Here is a 24,764-nt window from a genome sequence, read left to right on the forward strand (position 1 = left end):
GGAAGAAAAAGCTAAATCTATGCAAACTGTCAAAGCTTTCCTACAGGTTCAACCACCACGTTTTAGCAGAAATTGGCCTTCAAAAAAACTGGTCCTTTCCAGCCACGGACAAGCCCCAAAGAGGTAGATACAGGCGCACAAGGGGCAGAGGACAATCTCAAGGATCATTTAGAGGCAGACAATGGCAAACTCCAGCACCAAGAGGTGGCGAAGACAGTACACAACAATACAGGAAACAAACCCAATGACTTTCCCCTTTCCATGCCAAGCAAGTCTCAGCTGGCAGCACCCTTGGGAGGAAAGCTGGCATTATTTACAAAAAAATTGGCATATTATCACAACAGACAAATGGATCCTGGACATTATAAACAGAGGCTACAGATTTCATTTTTACACTCTTCCAAAAATGAGAGGCATGCCAAACCTGCCACACAATCAAAGGGCAGAGGCTCAAATACAAATTTCAAAGCTCATGGACATGAAAGCTATTCAAGAGGTACCTACTCACGAACAAGGTCAAGGTTTTTATTCCAGACTATTCCTGGTACCAAAGAAAGGAACCGACTGGAGACCCATTTTGGACTTATCCATCCTAAACACATTTCTGCTCATACCAAAATTCAAGATGCTCACCTTACAGCAGCTTCTTCCCATGCTGGGCAAGGAGTATTGGCTGGTAACATTGGACCTCAAGGAGGCATACCTGCATGTCCCAATCAGACAAAGCTGCAGAAGATACCTCAGATTTCTTGCAGGTTCAATCCACTATCAATTCTCTGCATTGCCCTTTGGCTTATCTACTGCGCCCAGAGTATTCACGAAATGCCTGGCATCAGTAATTGCCTACTGCAGACTTCAAGGGATACAAATTTACCCTTATTTGGACGATTGCCTGATCCAAGCGGACAGCAAACACATACTTCTGGAACATCTGGCTTACGTAACACGGTTATTGAATTCTCTGGGATACACAGTCAACAAAGAGAAATCCAGGCTAACACCATCTCAGAAAATAACTTTCCTGGGTGCCAACTTGGACACAAACACCCAGATGGCCCATCTTGCGCCAGAAAAACAGGGGCAATTAACTCAGTACTTCAAAATACTAGCAAATTGTACCAGGCTAACTGCAAGGAAAATCCTGCAGGCTCTGGGCTTCATGGCATCTTGCATTCTTCTAATCCCATGTGCAAAGTTGCATATGAGGAAACTTCAGTGGTACCTAAAAAAACTTTGGTCTCAACACAGCCACAGTTTGGAAACAATAATACCAATTATTCCATGTTTGCAAAAGGAATTTCTATGGTGGGCCCAAGCATGCCAAACAAACACAGGTCTCCCATTCTGCAAGCCTCAAGCAAATCAAGTCATCACAAGAGACGCCTCAGACTACGCCTGGGGGGCACACATGACAGACAGGTGCATTCAGGGCAAATGGTCCCAAAAGGAAAAGCACCTTCACAGCAATCAAAAAGAAATGCAAGCAGTGATAAATGCAATTACAGCTTTCAAGGACCTCCTGCATCCAGGGCAATTATTGATAAGAACAGACAACACCACAGTAATGTGGTACATAAACAAGGAGGAACACATTCATACCCCCTGTGCAGGCTAGCCATGTCACTTTGGAACTTGGCTTTGGAATGGCAATTCGAACTTCAAGCACAGTACCTGCCAGGATTGGAAAACACGCTGGCAGACAATCTAAGCAGAAATATGACAGACCCACATGAATGGAAGTTGCATCCTCAAGTCTTTACAAAGATCATCCAAGCGTGGGGAAGGCCAGACATAGATCTCTTTGCCACCAACAGGAATCATCAATTGACAAAGTTCTGCTCAAGGACCTTCCATCCAAAGGCCTGGAGAGTGGACGCCCTTTCTTTCAGTTGGGCAGCACGGACAGTTTACGCCTTCCCACCTTTGCCTCTTCTGCCCAAGGTGCTCTTGAAAGCAAGAGCAGACAGACCGAAGATGATACTGATTGCTCCAGACTGGCTAAGACAACACTGGTACCCACTCCTGAGGAGCCTAACACATACTCCTCCCTGGACCCTACCTCTAATGCCTCTTCTACTGACTCAGCACAGCTACAAAACTCTTCACAGTCAGCTGAAAACACTCAATCTGGCTGCATGGAAAATTCCTTAACACCACAACAGACCCTACTCCCCAAAGAGGTGCAGGATGTCATTTTGGAGGCCAGAAGGCCATTTACTAGAAAGGCTTACTCCGCAAAATGGAAACGGTTTTGCTTGGAATGAGAAAAAGGCCAGGATCCTAGAAAACTGAATTTGCCTCAGATATTACAGTATCTAGCTGAGCTGTTGAACAGTGGACTTTCATTTTCCTCCATCAAAATTCATGACTCAGCCATTTCTGCAGAATACAACACTGATCCACCCTTATTCTCTCACCCACTCTTAAGACAGTTCCTCAGAGGGGCTAAGAATATAAGACCTCCAAGGAAACAACCAATACCAGCCTGGGATCTTAATTACATTCTAGAAAAATTAACATTGCCTCCCTTTGAACCAGCTGCCTCAACAGATTTGCAATACTTGTCCTGGAAAACAGCTTTCCTTTTGGCCATTACCTCAGCTCGTAGGGTTTCAGAACTACAAGCCCTCATGGCTGTGCAGCCCTTTCTCATCTTCCATCAGGACAGGGTTTCCCTACGAACCAACCCGTCATTTATGCCTAAGGGTATTATCCAGGGTAGCTTTAAATCAGGCCATACACTTACCTACCTTTTACCCCAATCCTCAAAACAAAGGGGAAAGGCTGCTACATTCCTTAGACATCCTTAGACATCCATAGACAGCTACGTTACTATTTGGACAGAACAAAGCCTTTCAGGAAATCAGAACAACTCTTTGTGTCCTATGCTGTAGGAGCTCAAGGGAAGCCAATTTCCAAGCAGACAATTTCGAAATGGATAGGCCACTGCATACGATTTTGTTACTCCTTTCATGGTAAATCTGTACCTGCAGGCATCAGATCCCACTCCACAAGGGCCACAGCTACCTCTGCAGCCTTCCTCAGAGGAGTCCCTACCAAAGATATTTTGGAGGCAGCCACTTGGAGTTCTGTGCATACCTTCACTAAACACTACCACCTACCTTTATACTCCAAGACTAGAGCAGGCTTTGCTACTGCTGTGTTGCAGGGCATTCTGGCTCCTCCCATTTCCACCTAGTGCCTACCACCCTGTGCGTAGCTTTGGGATTCTACCCATCTGTTATGACTGCAGCTGTATGCACGATGAACATAGTACAGTTTTGTACCTACCATAAATGTAGATGTTCGAGTGCTAATACAGCTGCAGTCCAGGTTTCCTCCCTCCTTCCCTCTGGGTACAGACCTAGTGGCTAACTCCTCATCTTACAACTTGATTGGGTTATCCTTCTATGGTGTATTTGCTTGCAACTCCTGATTTTTGATTATATTGTAATGCATGATTATATATTGTGTATATATATATATATATATATATATATATATATATATATATATATATATGTGTATATATATATATATATATATATATATATATATATATTTTTTTTATATATATATATTGCCTTCCTTCTGGGGGCACCTGACATCTGGGGCAAGAAAGACTGAAGAAAATGGCGTTGGCTGTGTCTTGTATACCCCTGTCGCACTGACGTCAGGAAAGAAAGCAACGACAACCGACGCCGGACCTAGACTTTGGAATTCGGCCGACCGAGGACCCGCCTGACGGCAGGAGAACCCATCTGTTATGACTGCAGCTGTATTAGCACTCGAACATCTACATTTATGGTAGGTACAAAACTGTACTTTTCCTGTTTTCTGCAAAATTTCTTTGCAGCAAGAGAATTTCATGTGGTTGTAGCTATTCCATTTATACATCTTAACCTCAGTGCAAGAAATCTGGACAAAGACCCAAAAATTAGGGACATATTTTAAATATTGATTTTATAAACCTAGAAAGTTGCTACAGTTAACAGGATTTGTTTTAACATACATTTTCTGAAGGATTTGAAGCCTGAAAGTCAAATGTATACTATTATTTATTGACTTCAATCCTCAGATCATCCCAGTGACTTATGAGAAAACCACAAATCTTATGAGGAACACACCAAAAATAAGAGCCAACAATCTGGACAGATGAGAGGTATGATTACATTCTTTTCACTGTGATCTACATTTGTGTATGTCCAAACCTATAAACCCTTAATCAAATGAATTTCTTCACTTATTTTAGGTATTTTATATTCAGTTTTTGCAAATATTTCATTTCTGTTACCATAGATTGTCAAATAATAAGTCAGAGATACACTGACTGCATTAAAGTATATATTCTAACTGAGGCTTCCCTACAAGAACTGTGTACCAGATGCCATGCAGATCTATAGTAGCCAGCTCATTAGCATTAAAGGTCTGTAGAGCAGGAACATGTTTAATTTTGACATCACCGTGAACTGGGGGGAAAAAACTCCCATTTGGAGACATTCCATTCAGTTAATTTATGAACAGTCACCGACTCATTCAGTCATTCCAATGGTAGCATTTTGGAATTCATAATTGCAGGTCTTGGTGCACTCCTTGCCCTGCCTGTTGCCAGTTAGGAGAGATTTTTTTTTTCATTGAGATTATACCATCCTTTAATGCCCAAGGCTGTGGATAAAGTGAAAGTCATTCTACTTACTGTGCATCTGTACAGGGACTCTTCAGGGAGTCAAGCCCTTATGTCTCAGGGAAAAGGAAAACATTAATTTAGATTTTGCTTCAGCAGGAGAGTCTCTCAGAATGATGATGTGTGTGGCCTCTGACATTTGTTGTCTGAGCCATCAGGATTTCAACCATGTTGCACCCCCTCAAGACAAAACCTTGCCAGACTTCAAATGGTGCACTAGTCCTGTCAGCCATTTTCAAGGGATAAGAAACTTCCCTGCTTAGGCAGCACTACTGTTAATAAGAGATTTAATTTTGAGTTGGTGGACTCATTTCCGGTACCTCTCAGTCCAAGGTTCCTGGAATCTGTCATTTTTGGTGTGATAGTTGTGCTGTGTCAGATGCGACTGGTATAGTTGGCCTTGAAAGTCTTTTAATTGTGTTATTAGAATAAACTGAAAACACTTTTTTAGGTGTGCATTCTATGAAGTTTACGAGTGGACTTGCAAAGAATCCCAGCCTTGCAAGCGTTAAATCTTTCGGGCCGTCAGTGCGACAGCAAACATTTTTGAGTAGGAGGATGGCTATGATTTCTGAATGGAAGGTAATGCAAGTGTTTTTAGCACCGCAGTTCACATTGCACTTAACACAGATAAATACCTTTGCCAGACTAAAGAATGTATAGCTTCCCAAGATTTGCTGCTGGATCTCACAGGAGTAATAATGTTGGATAGAGATTTCTCTGTCCTTTACTCTCCTCTATATGGCTTTCCTTTATCTTCTTTAATTAAGAAAGTGCTTCTGATAGCAAAGCAAGGCAGAACTCACTCTTGTAGCTCTAAATTGTCGACAACACCTTGGATGTTCCTGCTATCTAAATCTTCAAGAAGGCTACCAAGGCAAGAAAACCTGATAATAGCTTGGATAATTACCCCTTCTAGTAAGCATGATTTTTTTTTTTTTTTTTTTTATACTAAAAATACCTTCCAAGTGATGAAAAAAGCTACAGAGCTTGCTGCAAAATGATTCTGCATTAGTAAGTGCCATTATACGAGCCTATGTACATCCTCAGAGACTAGCACTCTAGGAAGTCGGCTGACTTTTGCAGAAGTGAACCAATGGGCTAGGAACCTTAATTTTTTTGCTTTTATCAGAAGTCCAGCAAAAATTTCTTAAAAATGGTGAGTCTTGCTTCACAAGCCCATTCAGAGGTGTTTTAGCTTGAGGCATATGTAAGATTGCTATTTGTCAAAATGCATCTACTTTTGTCTGAGTGAAAACAAGGCAAGGTTATCTAAAGGCTTTCCAGGACCTTTTTTCACATTTCAAAGAGCTACTAGGTTTTTTTTCTGGGTATACTACACCAAGGTGCTACATTTGAATGATTATTCACTTTAACAGTAGATGTTTGACGGAGAAGTTTTTCTGAATTTATGCTGCCCTTCCTCCCACAACTCTCCCTCCCATTTGTAATTCCTAGAAGTACATATTTACCCTTTTGGTTGTTTTATTTCATACTTTTTACTTCTGCTGTGTAGGTGTGCTGATGTTTTTTTTACAGGTTTAGGTTTTATTGTTGCCAAAGCCCATTATGTTGAGATGTCTGTGTGAAGAATGTTGTTGCTGGTTTCATTAAAAAAAAAGTGTGTGTGTGTGGGGGTGGCAAGTTCTTTAGAAGTGATGATGTTCTTTACAACTAGTTGCAAGAATGGCTTTGGTATTTTGAAGAGTGAGTTAGAATAGGTTGAGCCTAACCAAGGGGACAGTACTGGGAAAATCTGTAATGATATAGGAATCGAGCATGGTAAAATCATATGTTAGTAACTCATTGAGATTTCTCTCTCTAATATCTACAAAAAAAAAAAAAACATTTTAGAGCTTTCTGCTGAATAATGTAAATTTACTGGAGGTTTGTAGTTTCTTTAATGACATTTTAGATCGGTCCTGTTGCATTATTGTTCTGTTGTGTCTTTATGTTCAGTAGAGAGTTGATTATCCGAACGTCGATTTTCAGAAATGTCAATTATCCAAACGCAACCTTCCAAAATTTGGGGGTAGGAAAATTCATATATGTACTCACTTGTGCGTGTTTTTTGAGCTTGTAACCTGCTCATTTGTGAAAAATGTTCTTTATTGTCCACTGGAATCACTGAATGGTTGAAAAACATGCAGAAAAAAACAAGATTTTTGAAGTTTTTTTTATCCGGTTCAATGTATGTTTGATTATCCAAACTACCCTAGGTCCCAGTTAGTTCAGATAATCGACTCTCTGTAATTGACACACTTTTTTTGTAGTTTGTGTTTATGTAGTATACATTAGTTTTCCAATTCATGGCTGGGCTTGTACTATAAATACAAGTTATTTGGCAAATTTGTAATGTAAAACATAATCTTCCTTGTTATAAGTAGTATTCCCGTTTTGTATCAGCTAAGCAATTTTTTCATATCTTTCCAGAACAGAGAATACATAAAGTGGAGAATTATCCTAGAATGGTTTCCAAGATGTGTCAGGTATGTCTGTGCAAGTTTTTCAGTAGTAGACGTTTTTGCATGTTTGTAGTTTTTTATGTAGTCAGGTATGCACACGGGACACTAGTGTCCCTTTTTACTTTTGACTTGTGTGTGTTACCAGCAAACCCCCTTTTTGCATCAGAATTTTCCAACTTGTTTCTGAAATATTTGTTTTGTATCTGGTTCACTTAGTTTACTGTTTAGTTAGTAATATTTAAGTGCAGAGTTTTATGCAACACTTCTGATTGAATTTACTCATTTGGCAAAATTGCTTTAAAATTGGCCATTGTTGGAGGTGGAGAGTTGTACAGTTTCCTTTTTGATATGGCACAGCCAGCTCAGATTCTACCTTGATAGGACTAAGCCCTTCAGAAAGTCTGACCAGTTACTAGTCAGCTTTGCAACAGGGGCAGAGGGCAAGACCATTTGAAAGTAAACTATTTCCAAATGGATAGCACACTGCATCCATTTCTGCTACAAGCACCATGGGAAACCAACCCCTCGGGGTCAGAACACATTCCACTAGGGCAACATCTACCTCTACAGCATTTCTCAGGGAAGTCCTTACCAGGGACATCCTGGAAGCTGCTACCTAGAGTTCTGTACGCACCTTCACCAAGCATTACCACCTGCCTATCTTTTCCAAATCCAGGGCAGGTTTTGCTACACCAGTCTTGCAAGGCGTACTAGCCAGCCCTAACTCTTCTTGACTGCCTTCACCCTTCTTCAGCTTTGGGAATCCACCCATGTGTGATGACTGCAACAGTGAAACACGAAGAACATAGTACAGTTTTGTACACTTACCATAAATGTAGATGCTCGAGTGTATTCACTGTTGCAGTCCTGGTTTCCCTCCCTCCAGCCCCCTGGTTTTCTCTCTTTCTCTCTCTTCTCTGTATGGCTATTACTCACACCTTCTGGGGGATTGGTATTGGTATTTATATTTTACTGGTGGTGTTTTCCCCACCATAACGTAGCTCCCTATTTGGGGCTGCTGACATTTGGGGCAAGAAAAACTGATGTAATGCCGTCGGCTACCTGTTTTTATAAGACATCAGTCCTGGAGCGACAGCATCCGATGCAGAAATACTAAGTCTCTGGTATTCCGGCCAACTGAGGGCTACCTGCAGGCAGATAACCCAAGTGTGATGACTGCAACAGTGAATACACTCGAGCATCTACATTTATGGTAAGTGTACATAACTGTACTTTTCCCACCCTCCAGCCCCCTTGTCTCTTTCTCTCCCTCTATATCTCTTACTCACCCCTTACAGGGCTATTGGTATTTACTTTTTACTGGTGGTGGTGTTCCACCATAACTTAGCTCCCTATTTGGGGGCTCCTGACATTTGGGGCAAGAAAAACTGATGTAATGGCGTCAGCTGCCTGTTTTTATATATAGTATTTTTATAGAAATACTAAGTCTCTGGTATTCGGGCCGACTGAGGGAAACCTGCAGGCAGGTAACCCAAGTGTGATGACTGCAACAGTGAATACACTCAGACATCGACATTTATGGTAAGTGTACACAACTGTACTTTTTGCTCTGCAGTTATTTAGTTTGCAGTTTGCTTTACAGGTTGCAAAGGTGATGTCTGATGGTGTAAGATTTGCTTATGCCAAGCAGCGGTGTAGAATGATACTAAACTAAACTCTTAGACCCCAGGTTGTTTAAATTGAGACTTGTCATTTAGTATAGAACCCCACTGGCTGACTTGATAGTGAAGTAGCTTAAACAAACAACACTCCCCATTGTTTTCCTTATCTGATTTTCTGGGTTTAGTTTCTCATTCACCCTTACTTGTCCATACTTCAGTTGACACTTTGGGTGATAAGCATTTTGATTCCTTTTAGACACTTGTTTTCTGAGTATGTGCTTCAGGTTTTGCAGGTGGCCCGAAAACCCACTTCTAGAAAATCCTATGTGGTTACTGGAAGAGGTTTTCTATTTGGTGTCTCAAGCATGACCAGGACCCTTTCTGTGGGGGATCCCTTCATTCAACTATTCGTGTGAATTGTTCAATACTGGTTCGGCATATTCTTTGTTAATAGCTCATTTGTCAGCCATTTCTTCTAGTTATGAAGTCAAAACAATTTCTAAAAGCTGTCCTTCATATCAGACCCCCCAAAAGTATTTTCTTTCTCTGTGGAGCCTTAATTTTGTTTTTGAAAAATTGATTCTGTCCCCTTTTGAATCTGCCTTTCTTCTTCCTTGCATCATTGTACTTGGAAGACTGTCTGCTTTTATTAAATTATTATGTATGACACAGGCAGTTTTACACTTGTATAAATGAAAACAAACCATATTGACATAATTTTGGTTGCAAACATTATACATCATTTGTAATGTATGCAGATGTTCTTCGTGTTTCACTGTTGCAGTCATCACATTTGGGTTATCTGCCTGTAGGTAGCCCTCAGCCAGCCTGAATACCAGAGTCTTGGGATTTCTTAGTCGGATGCTGTCGCTTCTTCCATGACGTCAGGTCATCAGGGGTATAAAACATGCAGCCGACGCCATTACATCAGTCTTTCTGACCATGTGGTGCACGAAGCAGAAGCAGTTCGCAAGTGCCGGTCGGCCGACTCCTGAAATTTTCATTTTCGAGTTTCAGAACTGAAGTCTTCTAAAAGATAAGTACCCTGTTGGGGATCCTTTTTTCTTGCTCTAACCGATGTCAGAAAAAAATTAGTAATTGTCTTGCCTGTGGAAAGCAAATACCTCATAGAGGTTTTTATTCTTACTGTGTCACCTGTTTAGGCCCAGACCACAACGTCCCTCACTGTCGGTTTTGTGCCTTGTTCAGTGTCTGAGCTGTCCGTCGTCAGGCAAATTTTGTAGCTAAGTGCTTTCGCTCTCGATCTCCGTACTCCAAAATGGCGTCAGTAAGGCATCTGACTAAACGTAAGGATAAAGACAGACAGAGACAGACCACATAGATCCAAAACTGCCAATGACGCTACCATTAAGGTAGTCGCCAGTCCGCCGGTACTCAGTGAGGCGCTTTTGCAGCCCCTGATACCCGCTTCTACAGATTTGCAGGCCTCTACTGAGACCCATTCGGAGTCCGGTATGCCGCGAGATGCTTCTTCGACTATGGAACCTGCGGATGTCTCTACCTTGGATGGGTCCGGAGGCACTGTGCAGGCACCAGCTTCTGAGGGTGTATTCAGGCCTACCGATTTTCATATTAAATCGACAACTTTGTTTCAAGCCAAAAATACTGAATTTCTCGGGTCTAAAGTTCACACTGTGCCTAGGAAACAGTCGACCAAAGCGCATTCTCGGGCCCAGCGGCCTCAAAAACAAATGATTAGAATGGTCGAAGACCTTATTACCTTAATTAGGGGAAGCCAGCCTTCCCCCTCAGAGAGACCTAGAACTGATTTTCCTTCTGATTCTTCTGATCAGGAATGTGATATCTCTGTTCCTTCTGACTACCAGGACATACCCTGATCTACCTATGAGGATTTTGATGCAGAGGATTCCATTCCCTCTGCTTCCCCTCTAGAAGATTTTTCTTTTGGTGAAACCCTGCATACCCTTAGGGAGCATTTCTGTTGGGAAAGCCAGGACTACTCTCAGTCCAAAAAGAGACTCGGGGAATTTTTAAACCTGCCTCAGCACAGGCTTCTAGCTATCCCTCCTGTTCTGGAGATTGTAGATGATGTTTTCTTGGAATCCAGCCTTACCTCGAATACTTTGCCTCCAGCTCCCAGGAAACCTGACTGGTATTATATAGAGTACCTGACTCTCTCAAATTTCTTTTTAAGAATCCAGCTGTGGATCCAGAGACCATTTCCCAAGGACCAAGAGGCATTAAGTCTACTACTGCCAAGAATTCTACCCCTTCTGACAGGGATTCTAGGGCCCTAGACAGATGGGGTAAGAACGTATACACCTCTGCTACTCTAGCCATTAGAGCTTTAAATTGCCAGTTTCATATGTTAAAGTATCAGCAGCATGTTATGGGGCTAATTAAACAGAAAATGATGTTGATTCCTGACTGTGCGGAACACAAAGATTTACAAGAGTTAATGCAAGTTGGTAAACATACTTTGCAGTGTGGTTTTGTTGATTTTAGAAGCATCTTGTAGGGCTGCTGTTGCTGGGTCTGTTCTTAGAAGGCATGCTTGGCTTAAGGAACAAAACTTGCCAGATCATGTCAAAGCAAAATTACTGGATGCACCCTTAAACCAAGAGCACCTATTTGGCAATAAAGCAGAAGAAGTTCTCAAAAGGATGGAGGAGAAAGCTAAATCTATGCAAACTGTTAAAGATTTTTTACAAGTACAACCACCTAGAGTCAGTAGGCATTGGCCTTCAAAGAACTGGTCCTTTTCCAGTCCCTTCCAAGCCTTCTCAGTCCAAATCCAGGGGCAGCAGATCCCCAAGACTTCAGTCTCAGGTTATGCACAGATCTAAGCAGTGGGGTGCTCCCACGTCCAAAACAGGGAATAGTAAGCCACCCCCCTATGGCAAACTTGCACAATGACTTATCCTTAACTCCCCCAAGCCTTGCTCAAGTACTTGTACCTTTAGGAGGAAAACTCGCCCTGCATGCAAAAAACTGGGAATACATTACCCAAGACAAATGGGTTTTAAACATTGTTTCACTAGGATACAGATTCCACTTCCATTCACTCCCAACCCTAAGTGGGTGGCCAGACCTCCCCCGAAACCAGTGGGCTAAGACCCAAAAGCAAATACTTTCTCTTCTCAGCATCAAGGCTATTCAGCCTGATGTTCTTCGTCTTCCATTGCTGCAGTCCTGACTATTGGGTATAGTCCGCGTCCCAGTCGGCCCGAATACCAGAGTATAAGGCTGACGTCGGTCAGGGCGCATTAGACTGACGTCAGTACGTCAGGGTACTAATGCGCATGACCGACGTCATATCCTCAGTCTTTTTGCCGCATGGTCCGATGCAGAAGCAGTTTTGCGAGTGCAGGTTGGCGTACTGAAATATTTCAAACCGGAGTTTCAGACCGAAACAGAGTTGGCTAAGTACCCGTTGGGAACATTTTGTTTTTTCTTGCCTCAGTATTTTACCGGATGTCAGAAAAAGTGAATAACTGTATTTCTTGTGGGAAACAGATACCTCATAGGGATTATCATACCTTGTGTATACCTTGTTTAGGGCCTGAGCACGACGTTGTTGGTTGCGCTCTTGTGCTAGGTTTAACAAACGCACTATTAAGAGGAGGTTAGACTGTGCCAGGTTAGTGTTTGGGAAGCGTTGCAATTATAAAATGCCGCCGGATGCTCCGGCGCCCGCTTCCTCAAGAAGCGCAAGGATAAAACAGTGAAGCCTAGGGTTGAGGAACCGCAGTCCCGGACGCCGGTTCTTTGGAAGGCTCAGTGGAGCCGGAGGTTTTGCCAGGAGTTTCCATGGAGTCCCAGGCAGAAACTATACTCTTACAGGATGTGCCTTCTCAGGAGGTAGGCCAGGCTGAGGGGGCTTCTCAGGTGACTGTTCTTCCCTCTCTTCCTAAGGTAGTTAGGGCCTCTCCTTCTGTTGCCAAAACTTCTATGAGAGGTAGGCCTACTTCAGCTTCAGTGGGGCTTCTCCTACCATTTCAGGTTCTGTACCTAAGAAACATATGCTTAAGATGGCAGAAGATTTGATTACTATGATTAGGGGTTCTATGCCCCCGCCTGATAAGAGGCCTAGGGTGGAACCTGAGTTTGAGAGTTTTGAACAGTGTTCTGAGGCTTCAGAATCTTCTGTGGAAGATTTGCAGGAGTATCCTACCTATTCTGATTCTGATGTGGATGATTCCACTCCTACAGCGTCTCCACCTGAGGATTTCTCATTTTCAGAGACTTTGCATTCCATGAGGGAGCACTTTAAATGGGAAGGCCAGGATTACTCTGACTCCAGGAAAAGGCTTAGGGAGTTCTTGTTTTACCCCAGCATAGGCCTTTAGCTATTCCTCCTGTGTTGAATGTGGTGGAAGATGTTTTGCAGAGGCTTCCCTGAACCCTGACTCTTTGCCTCCTGCTCCTGTTAAGCCTGATAGGTATTATAGGGTGCCCAAGCTCATAAATATTTGTTTAAGAGTCCTAGGGGACCCAGAAACTATTTCCCAGGGGCCTAAGGGTGTAAAAGCTTCTGTGGTTAAAAATCCTGTCCCCACTGATAAAGAGGCGAGGGCTTTGGATAGGTGGGGAAAGAAAGTGTATACTTCTTCCACTCTAGCCATGAGAGCTTTGAATTGTCAGTTTCACATGTTAAAATATCAGAATTACCTTCTTTCACAATTGAAATCTAAGGTGGATGCTTTGGCGGAAGGTATTGAGTGTAAAGAGTTGCTGGATTTGGTTCATGTGTCGAACAAGTGGGTAAGCATTCTTTGCAATGTGGTTTTGATGCTGTACAGGCCTCCTCGAGGGTGGCTGCTACCAGCTCTGTTCTTCGCAGGCATGCCTGGTTGAAGGATCAGAATTTAGCTGAGCATGTTAAGACAAGGATTTTGGATGCTCCTTTACAGTCTGATGTGTTGTTTGGTTCGCCTGTGGAAGCTGTTTTAAAGAAAATGGAGGACAAAGCTAAGTCTATGCAAACTGTTAAAGAGTGGGTGCAGGTGCAGCCACGAGTTTAGTAGAAATTGGCCTGCTAAGGGGTGGACATATCCTGCTTATGATTCTCAGTCTAGGGGTAGGTCTAGACGTGGTAGGGGCAGGGCTCAAAGTTCTTTTAGGCCTAGAACAGGAGTTCACCTGCTCAGACTTCTGGTGAGAACAGGGGTCAGTCCTTTCGTAAACAGATCCAATGACCTGCTTTATCCGCTGCCAGCAGACTCACGCCTGGCAGCTCCTTTGGGGAAGACTGTCTCTTTTCAAAGAAAATTGGGATTTAATTACTCAAGACAAATGGGTGTTGGATATCATTCACCACGGTTACAGATTTTATTTCCATACAATGCCCCTTTCAAAGGCATGCCAGACGTTCCTCCTCTACAAAGAAAAGAGGCTCACAAGCAAGTTTTACAGTTACTTCACATAGGGGCCATTCAGCCAGTCCCTGTGTCAGAGAGGGGCCTAGGATTTTATTCTCGCCTGTTCCTTGTACCAAAGAAGGGGAACACGTGGAGACCAATTTTGGATTTATCTCTCCTCAACACTTTTGGACATTCCCAAGTTCAAGATGTTGACGTTACAACAGCTTTTACCTCTGCTGGGCAAAGATCACTGGATGGTAACTTTAGATCTCAAGGAAGCTTACCTTCATGTGCCTATAAGGCTAAGTTGCAGAAAGTATCTGCGGTTTCGAGCTGGAAATTCTCATTATCAGTTCTCTGCATTGCCCTTTGGCTTATCTACTGCCCAGAGTATTCACAAAGGTTCTGGCTCCAGTGATAGCTTACTTCAGGCTTCAAGGAATTCAAATCTATCCTTACTTGGACGACTGCCTGATTCTGGCTCAAGAAAAGGAAGACCTTCTACAGCATCTGGAATATGTTATAGCAGTGCTAAGATGCCTAGGGTATTCTGTGAACGAAATAAAGTCCAGTCTAGTACCCTCTCAAGACATGTGCTTTCTGGGTGTAAGACTGAATACAGCAGCCCAGATGGCCTTTTTAACCCCGGACAAACAAAAGAGTCTGTCACTTTACTTCCATCAACTATCTCATCAGTCCGTGCTGACTGCAAGGACAGTCCTTCAAGCATTAGGGTTCATGGCATCTTGTATTCTGGTGCTTCCCAATGCCAAACTGCATATGAGGAAGCTACAATGGTATCTCAAAAATGTATGGACACAGCACTGCCAGGATTTGGACACTGTCATTCAAATAATACCTTGCATTCAAAAGGAATTTTTGTGGTGGGCTCAGGAATGTCACCTAAACAAGGGACTCTCTGTGACCCGGCCAGAGGCAAGTCAGATTCTAACGACAGATGCCTCGGACATTGCTTGGGGAGCTCATCTAAATGGAAAGTGGATACAAGACAAGTGGCCTGCCAGACTACAGCATCTACATATCAACATGAAGGAGATGTTAGCAGTCCAGTTTGCATTAATGGCTTTCAAGGAGTTACTTCTTCCAGGGCAGGTGTTGATTCTAACAGACAACACAACTGTCATGTGGTACATCAACAAGCAAGGGGAACACATTCTTATCCTCTATGCAGGCAAGCAATGATTTTATGGGAGACTGCTAAGCTTGCAACTAACTCTTCAGGCAAGGTTTCTGCCAGGAGCACAGAACTCCTTAGCAGATGTGTTAAGCAGACAAATCATGGATCCCCACGAGTGGAAACTGGATCTTCATGTATTTCAGAAACTGACAGTGTCATGGGGAACTCCAGACATAGATCTGTTCGCTTCTCCACTAAACCACCAGCTGCCAAAGTATTGCACAAAGGGGTTTCATCACACAGCTTGGAAAGTGGATGCTCTGTCTTTCAGTTGGAAAAACCTTCATGTGTATGCCTTTCCACCTCTACCGCTTCTTCCAAAGGTACTATTAAAGGTCAGACAAGACAGGCCAAGGATGATTTTGATAGCTCCAGATTGGCCTCGGCAACACTGGTACCCACTTCTACGGAGTCTGGTAAAGGAGCCTCCATGGCCTTTACCTCTGATTCCTCATCTGTTATCTCAGAAGGACGGTCATCTGCTCAATGTCAAGCTTCACTCTCTTCATCTAACAGCCTGGCATATTCTGTGTTGAAACACAGCAGGTCTCAACTTCCTCAACCAGTTTTAAATGTGATTATGGAAGCTAGAAGGCCTAGTACTAGGAGAGTGTACGCAGAAAAATGGAAGAGATTTTTATTTTGGAGTACAGCAAAAAATTTGGAGATTTCAGAGCCTAATTTGAGTGTGGCTCTTCAATATCTTACTGAATTATTGGACAAAGGTTTGTCCTTCTCTTCCATAAAGATTCATGCTGCAGCAATTTCAGCTCACTATGATTGTGACCCACCTTTGTTTTCGCATCCTTTGTTCAAGCAGTTTCTTAGAGGGGCAAAGAATATAAGACCCCACGAGAGCTCCTACTCCTGCTTGGGATCTCAATTTTGTGTTGGAAAAACTTACTCTACAACCTTTTGAGCCGGCAGCTACTGCTGAATTGAAATATTTGTCATGGAAGACTGCTTTTCTGTTGGCTATTACTTCTGCAAGAAGGGTGTCTGAGTTGCAGGCCCTTATGGCAGTAGAGCCCTTTTGATTTTCCATAAGGACAGGGTATCATTACGGACTAATCCTTCCTTTATGCCTAAGGTGGTTCCTAGTGTGGCTTTAAACCAAACTATTCATTTGCCTACGTTTTTGCAGATCCTCAAAATAAAGGGGAAAAGATTTTGCACACTTTAGATGTACACAGGCAATTGCGTTATTATTTGAGCAGGACTAAGAATTTTAGGCAGTCTCAGCAGTTACTTGTTTCTTTTGCTTTGAGTTCACAGGGCAAGCCTGTGTCAAAACAAACTATTTCTAGGTGGATTGGCTTTTGCATTGCATTTTGTTATTCCCATCATGGCAAGGAGATTCCAGCTGGGATCAGGCCTCATTCCACTAGGGCTACTGCCACTTCAACAGCATTTCTAAGGGGTGGCAACTAAGGATATTCTGGAAGCAGCTACTTGGAGTTCAGTGCATACTTTTTCTAGGCATTATCACCTTCCTATATACTCTAAGTCTAGGGCTGGTTTTGCCACAGCTGTTTTACAAGGCATGTTGTCAGCTCCTACTACTTTATAATTTGCCAGCCTCCCTTACCTCTGCTTTGGGATTCTACCCAATAGTCAGGACTGCAGCAATGGAAGACGAAGAACATAGTACAGTTTTGTACCTACCATAAATGTAGATGTTCGAGGATTCCATTGCTGCAGTCCAATTTACCCTCCCTCCTTCCCCTCTGTGTTTAGGGGTGGTTGTGTAGGTGAGTTTACATGCTTATCTTTTTATATATATATATATTTTGTTGTATATATTATACATGTTTTTGGTGCAGGTTGTTTTGGGACTTGTCTTTTGGGTCTTCTGACATCTGGGGCAAGAAAAGACTGAGGATATGACGTCGGTCATGCGCATTAGTACCCTGGCGTACTGACGTCAGTCTAATGCGCCCTGACCGACGTCAGCCTTATACTCTGGTATTCGGGCCGACTGGGACGCAGACTATACCCAATAGTCAGGACTGCAGCAATGGAATCCTCGAACATCTACATTTATGGTAGGTACAAAACTGTACTTTCCAGCAGAACAAAGGGGACAAGACTGTTATTCAAGACTGTTCCTGGTTCCCAGAAAAGAAAAACTCCTGGCGTCCTATCCTGGATTTATCTATTCTCAACACCTTTCTGGTGGTTCCAAAATTCAAAATGCTAACTCTCCAACAGCTGCTTCCTATGCTAGCCAAGGTTGCCTGGCTGGCAACCCTAGACTTAAACGAAGCTTACCTGCACATCCCCATAAGGGAATCTTGCAGGAAATACCTTTGCTTCAAGGCAGGCTCTATGCACTTCTCTTTGGCTTATTTACTGTGCCCAGGGTATTCAAAAAGTGTCTAGCTCCAGCTATTGCTTTTTGTCGGCAGAGACGTATTTAGATTTACCCATACTTAGACGATTGCCTGATTCAGGCAGTAAGTCAGGACTTGCTACTAGAGCACCTGGCATTTGTAAAGAGACTTCTAACTTCACTGGGGTACGCTATCAACGAAAAGAAATCACACCTAGTACCCTGCCAACAGATGGTATTTCTGGGAGCAAGCTTGAACACAACTTCCCAGATGGCATTCCTCACTGCAGAGAAACAAATTTATATGACAACTTACTGGCCACAAAAACCCAGCTATCTGCAAGGAAAATGCTACAAGCTCTGGGGTTCGTGGCCTCTTGCATCCTGTTCATTCCATATGCAACAGTGCATATGAGGAAACTTCAGTGGTATCTAACAAGTCTGTGGTGTCAACATTCTCGGGACCTGGAAACAGTAATTCCTATCATTCCGTGTCTGAGGGCAGAGTTCCTTTGGTGGGCAGAGGCCTGCAACCACAACAAGGGACTGTCTTTCACTCTACCCCCTGCCGCCCAAACCCTAACAACAGATGCATCAGACTATGCATGGGGGGCTCACATGGCAGGGCAGTGCATTCAGGGCAAATGGACCCCAAAGCAGATGCACCTACATATCAAGCAAAAAGAAAGGTTAGCTGTACAGAGTGCTCTGACAGCCTTCAAAGGCCTTATTCTTCCAGGACAACTGTTGGTAAAGACAGACACCACAGTTATGTGGTACGTAAACAAGCAGGGGGGAACACATTCCTACCCACTCTGCAGACTAGCCATGGCTCTGTGGAACACAGCCTTGAGCAACCAAGTGCCCCTACAAGCTCAATTCCTGCCAGGCAAACTAAATTCACTGGCAGACGACAAGAAGAAATCTCATGGACCCACACGAATGGAAACTGGAACCCAAAATATTCAAGCTTTCGGGGAACAGATGGGAGGGACACCAGAGGTGGACCTGTTTGCTTCCCCCTCAGAACTATCAGTTGAACAAATACTGTACCAGAAATCCCCACAGCCAAGCTTGGAAGGTGGATGTTCTGTCCTTTTCCTGGGAAAGCCTCTCAGTCTATGCCTTTCCCCCTCTGCCTCTCCTCTCGAAGGTTCTACTAAAGATCAAACAGGACAAGCCAAGGACAATCCTGATTGCACCAGACTGGCCACGCCAGCAGTGGTATCCTCTTTTGCGCAGTCTGACAGTGCTACAACCATGGCACCTGCCTCATACCCCTTCTGTGCTGTCCCAGCAGGGGGGCCAAATTCTACACCCTCAGCTTCAGACCCTGAACCTGCAGCCTGGCTAATCCCCTGAACTCACCTCTAGCAACCCTCAGTAAGTAGGTGCTGGATGTTATTCTTGAGGCAGGGAGGCCTAGTACTAAAAAATCCAATTCAGAAAAGTGGAAAAGTTACTGTTCCTGGAGCCAGTCTCATGAGATGGGCGCAACTGTGCCCAGCTTACCTCTTCAGTACTTAACAGGAATGCTCCACAAGGGTCTAGCCTTCTCGTCAATTAAAATTCATGCCTCTGCCATTTCAGCACATAATAATACTGAGCCACCCCTCTTCTCTCACCCCCTGCTAAAGCAATTCCTTAGAGGGGCCAAAATGTAAGACCCCCCAGGAGAGCCCCTACTCCATCCTGGAACCTTAACTTTGTATTGGAAAAGCTCACTCTCCCTCCTTTTGAGCCAGCTGCAACTGCAGAGTTGAAATTCCTTTCTTGGGAAACAGCCTTCCTTCTAGCCATCACTTCAGCAAGAAGAGTGTCTCAATTACAGGCCCTCATGGCATTGGAGCCCTTCATTATCTTCCATGCAGACAGGGTTTCCCTCAGGACCAACCCTTCCTTCCTTTATGCCCAAGATGGTGTCTAGTGTGATCCTAAATCAGTCTACTCATTTGCCTACTTTTTTCCCTAATCCACAAAACAAAGGAGAACGAATACTGCACTCTCTGGACGTGGACAGACAACTTAAATTTTATTTGGACAGGACTAAGCCTCTCAGAAAATCTAAACAGCTGCTAGTTGGCTTTGCTGCTGGGGCAGAGGGGAAGGCCATTTCAAAGCAAGCCATTTCTAAATGGATAGCCCGTTGCATTCATTTCTGCTACAAGCACCATGGAAAACCTACCCCACAGGGGATAAGATCACATTCCACCAGGGCTGCATCTATCTCTGCAGCCTTTCTCAGAGGAGTCCCTACCAGGGACATCCTAGAAGCTGCTATTTGGAGCTCTCTACATACTTTCACCAAGCATTACCATATGCCTATTTTTTTTCTAAATCCAGAGCTGGTTTTGCCTCTGCAGTCTTGCAGGGCTTAATAGCTGGCCCTAATGCTCTCTAACTTCCTCTTCCCTTCCTTAACTTTGGGAATCAACCCAATTGTGATGACTGCAACAGTGAAACATGAATAACTCCAAACTCTGGACCCTACCCAGTTCGGGTTTGTAAAAGGCAGATCATGTCTCCTAAACCTGATAGACTTCTTTGAAGCGGTCACCAAAGCCGTAGATGAGGGTAAGGTGGTTCACACAGCCTATCTAGATCTCGCCAAGGCTTTTGACACCATCCCCCACTCTGGAACTATAGACAAACTTACTAAACTAGGTATAAATCCCTATTGTCACACAATGGGTTGCCATCTGGCTCACTGACAGAACCCACACTGTGAAAGTAGCAGACTCTCAATCCAACTTCAGACCAGTGACAAGTGGAGTAACACAGGGTTCAGTCCTAGGTCCTCTCCTGTTTGATATCTACTTCTCTGAAGTTCAGGCTAACACAGAAGGTCTTTGGCTAACAAAGTTTGCAGATGACTGCAAACTAGGAGCCATAATCAAAACTCCTAATGATGTGGACATCCTTCAAAAGGGCCTCACCGAGAGAGATGATAGGAAATTGAACGATGCCTTACAAATACTCAGATATGAGTTTATAGAGAGGGGTTATGATGCTGGTATGATAGATTTCCACATTCAAGAGGCCTGGTATGAAAGATTAGGGAGATGTAGGCCCTATTTTTCTAATGTATGTCATATGAATGAAATTATTAATTCGACTGATATAGCTGGTGATCATAGCAGTAATAGGCATGGATTGGACAATAAGGTGAAGAATGCCTCTCGCTTATGTGAGTAATATTCATGTAGTATGTGAAGTGATTAGGAGTAATTGGGATATTTTATCCACTATTAATGAACTAAAAGATATAATTGATCAACAACCTAATTTTTTAGGAAAAATAAGTCACTAAAAAAGCAACTTTGCTATAAATTCCATCACTCTCGACCCCATAAGTTATCAAATAGAAATGGGAAGTATGCATGCAGAAGATGTACTGCATGCAGGTATATACATACAGGCGGGCATTTTGTATACCCTTTAGTAGGGTTTAAAATAGAGAGTAGTTTTTACGCAGACTGTCATACTAGAAATGTCATTTATTTTAGCTTTTACACAGTGTGCTTTTCTTATGTGGGTAAGACTAACAGAGCCTTTAAAGAGAGGATATTAGAACATCTTAGGGATATTAATAATGCTAATGAGACAAGTGCTCTATCTATGCATGTTGCAAAAGAAGGGTCATCTCATAAGTTAAGATTTTTAGTGCTAGAGATCGTTTATGACACCATGAGGGGAGGTAACTTAGTAAATAAAACTGAATCAAATGAACAAGAATGGATTATTAGACTACAGGCTGACAAACCCCCAGGTCTTAATAGTAAAGTGTCACTTAAACCATTTCTTAGAGCTAGGCCTCTTAAACATTGATTTTTGTTTGCATTTCACTATTTATGTTTTTATTAATTACAGTTTTTATTATCTTGGTATCTATTGTACAAGATTTTACCATACATATGTGATGTTATGTGATCCTATCTCGCCTACATTCTGACTGATCGGCTCCGACTCGGCACGCTTATGCCAAAGAGCGAAGTCTCTTATTGGCTGAGCTTACTATATCCCAGGATGCACCACTACCAGTCCCCCAGATCTCGTTTGCCGCTAATCTGCGAAGACGTGGTCTCGAGCTGGCTGAGCTAAGTAGTAATTTTACTAACTTTTTCTGTCAGGAATTTCTTGTTCTAGTCATAAAAAGCTGTTTTCACGGCTATTCTATCTCTTTTGTGTGTGTTTGGAGTTTTTCAAAGACTTTGTTGTGTGATTGGGTTGAGTTTGGTTAGGTCTCCTTCATCTAGGGCCTTCCTGGTCTTTCAACCCTCCTAAAACTTACAGGGTTTCGAAGTACCCTTAGTATTTTGTTACCTAAGCGATAACTGTACTAGGTAGTGTCAGTAAACAGAAAGTTGGTGATTTTTTTCTGTCAAGTTACTGATTCTTGCCATAATGTCACAAAATCCTAGGCCTTCGGGCTTCAAAAATGCACCAAATGCAATTTCAATGTCCATCACAGACGATCACTCGTTCTGTGTGTATTGTTTGGGTGCTAAACACTTACAGGAGTCATGCAGCGTGTGTCACGCTTTTTCCTCAAGGGTCCTCCAGGAGAGGAAAAATAAATTGATTCTTAAGGGTTAATTAAACCTTCTTTTGAAGAAGCCTTGGCATCCTCTCCTTCTCCGGCTAAAGAAAGGGCGCCGGTTCCGACCAGTCCGTCGGATCCGACCGCCAAAAGACATAGGCAGGCCTCTCCTTCGGCTCCAAGGACTTGGAGCCGAGGACGAACAGTCTGCCTCGATGCCACCAGTCTCGACTCCTCTGGCTTCGGAGCCGATGGCTGGGGCATCGAGGCGGGTCACCTTCGGCTCCACTGGTCTCGGAGCCGACAAGGGTCGCCGCCAGACACTTCCTCCTCGGCGCCAAGTCCCCTCGCACCGATGGAATCTAGTGTGTGTGTTCCTTCGCGCCGATAGTCATCGAGTCACCTCGAGCCGGTCCCCTAGTCCTTTGGGGCCGTTGGAGAGGCGTCTCGAACCCGTTCAGTTTCCTCTCGGTCTTCGAGGATGTCAGATTCTGATATAGACAGGGTGCTCCAAAGACTGTTCCAGTCCCCAGTCTTCCAAAAATTTGTTTGGGTTCCGACCCAGTTGGCTTCGGAGCCGATGACCCTGGCCCACCCCATTGCCATTCCTCCTCCGACTGCTTCGGCTCCGTCGGAGCAGGTGCTGTTGGAGCCGGTGGAGATCTTAGGGTCGGCTCCGACCCTTACTCCAACCCGGGCCTTCGGGTCCGAGTTTGGTACACGGACTTCTTTGGCTGGACCCGGGGGTGATGTTTCGGGACCTATGCTGGTTCGAGCCTCCCCTCGGTGCTTCGGCGGGACTTCCGTCGGCTATCATGGCTCGGGACTGGACACTCCCAGGATTCTGGGGTCCGGCTTTCAGAGCCATGAGGAGTGCCTTGGCCAAGTCTTCTTGCCATCTCTCCGGCTTTACCGGCACCTTCCCTGGGCGTGGAGACTGGGTCTTTGGCAGTTCCCTGTCCGTAGTCAGCGGAGCCCCTGGGCCTGAGGTTACCCCATTGGGGGTTCCCCTCCTCCTGAGGGTTCTTCGGAGTTGTCTTCGGAGGAACCCCCAAGGAAGAGATCGTGCAAGAGAAAGCACGTGGACTCCCCCGAGTCCATTACATCGGACACTGATCTTGATGATGCAGAGGGGTCCCCGAAGTCGTCCTCGGATGATGTCTCATTTGCAGACATCTTAGAGATCCTCAAACAACGAGGTGGCTGGATATCCAAACCCCCCTCTGCTGATGAGTCAGTGCTCCTCAAGGCCTTTGGGGCTCAGCCCTCTGCCTCCTGGGTGTCTCCGCCCTTCGACGAGCTTCTGGATTTAGTTTGTCGAAGGGCGTGGGAACATCCAGATACCGTGGAACCAGTCCCTTCTCGCCCAAATAAATTTTTGTCTGCTCCCCGAAGGAGTTCCTCACTAAAGGCGTGGCTGTAGATGCCATGGTGGTGGCATCTGCTACACAACAGGACGTGGCAGAGGCTTCAACGTCCGTCCATCCTCCTAATAAGGAGTCTAGGAGCATGGACAGGTACGGCAAGCGCACCCTGACTTCAGCGGCCTTTACTTTAAGGTCTGTGAATTATTTGGCACATTTTACCAGGCTTCAGAGGGATCTGGTCAAGGAGTTGTCAGATTCCTCTCGGTAACCTACCTGAGCAGCTAGCCCAGTCGGTTAGCTCTCAGTTGGCTATCCTTACGTCAATTTCTAACTCGTCCATGAGGCTCATTTCCTATGCGGCCGAAGGGGTGGGTAGAGCGGCAGGCACAGGCGTGGCTCTACGGGGACAAGCCTGGCTCCGCTTGTGTCAGTTCGCGGAGGCCTTCAAGTCTTCCTTCACGACGCTCCCTTTGATGGGTCCTCTTTGTTTGGACCGAAGGTTAAAGACACCCTTACCCGCTGTGAGCAAGAGGGAAAAACTTTATCTGCCGTAGGTGCCCATTATTCCACTCCCTTTCGGCCTTACCCCAAGGCTAAAGGAGGGGAAGATGTGGTTCCACAAATCTGCAAGTTTTTCCCCAACAGCAGGAAGATTCCCTTCCAGAGGCAGAGGACGGGACATTTTTCTGGGAGACGCGTCCCAGAGGCGGCAGAGGGCCCGCAATTCTGGAGACCGCGAGTCCTTTCGTGGCTCTTCAGCCTCCCACACATCATGAGGGATTGCCCGGCTGTGCTGCTCGAGCCAGTCGGGTGTCGTTTTGCCAAGCACCTAAAAGCCTGGGAGTCCATCACTCAGGACAGATGGGTGCTTCGGATCATTGCCGGAGGTTACTCCATCCCATTCACATACTCACCCCCACCGTCCAAAAAAATCCCGGACCCACCACCCAGTCAAAGGGAAATGGCAGCCGCAGAAGCTTTAAAGCTGCTAGAAAAAGGAGTCATCCAACCGGTCCCCACAGACCAGATCGGATCAGGAAATTACTCCAGGTTCTTTTTAGTGCCAAAAAAGACACGGGACCTGAGACCAATATTGGATCTCAGCAGACTGAACCAATCCGTCACGAAATCCAAATTCCGAATGGTCACGTTACAATCCATTCTCCCATTGTTGGAGAAGGATGTTTGGATGTGCTCCATAGACCTCAAGG

General features: G+C 44.4%; 1 protein-coding gene across 2 annotated transcripts in view; it reads left to right on the plus strand.

The window, feature by feature from the left end:
- BEND3 (BEN domain containing 3) overlaps positions 1-24,764 on the plus strand; it is an 857,102-nt gene that overhangs the window by 195,321 nt on the left and 637,017 nt on the right. For both annotated transcript variants that reach the window (XM_044065475.1, XM_044065476.1), the window contains exon 2: positions 7,118-7,173. The gene's annotated coding sequence lies outside the window, so the exon portion shown is untranslated. The remainder of the gene's footprint in view (positions 1-7,117; positions 7,174-24,764) is intronic.

This window comes from Protopterus annectens, chromosome 1.part0 (assembly GCF_019279795.1).
Source record: "Protopterus annectens isolate FY-2018-M chromosome 1.part0, PAN1.0, whole genome shotgun sequence".
In the NCBI taxonomy this organism is placed as follows: Eukaryota; Metazoa; Chordata; order Ceratodontiformes; family Protopteridae; genus Protopterus; species Protopterus annectens.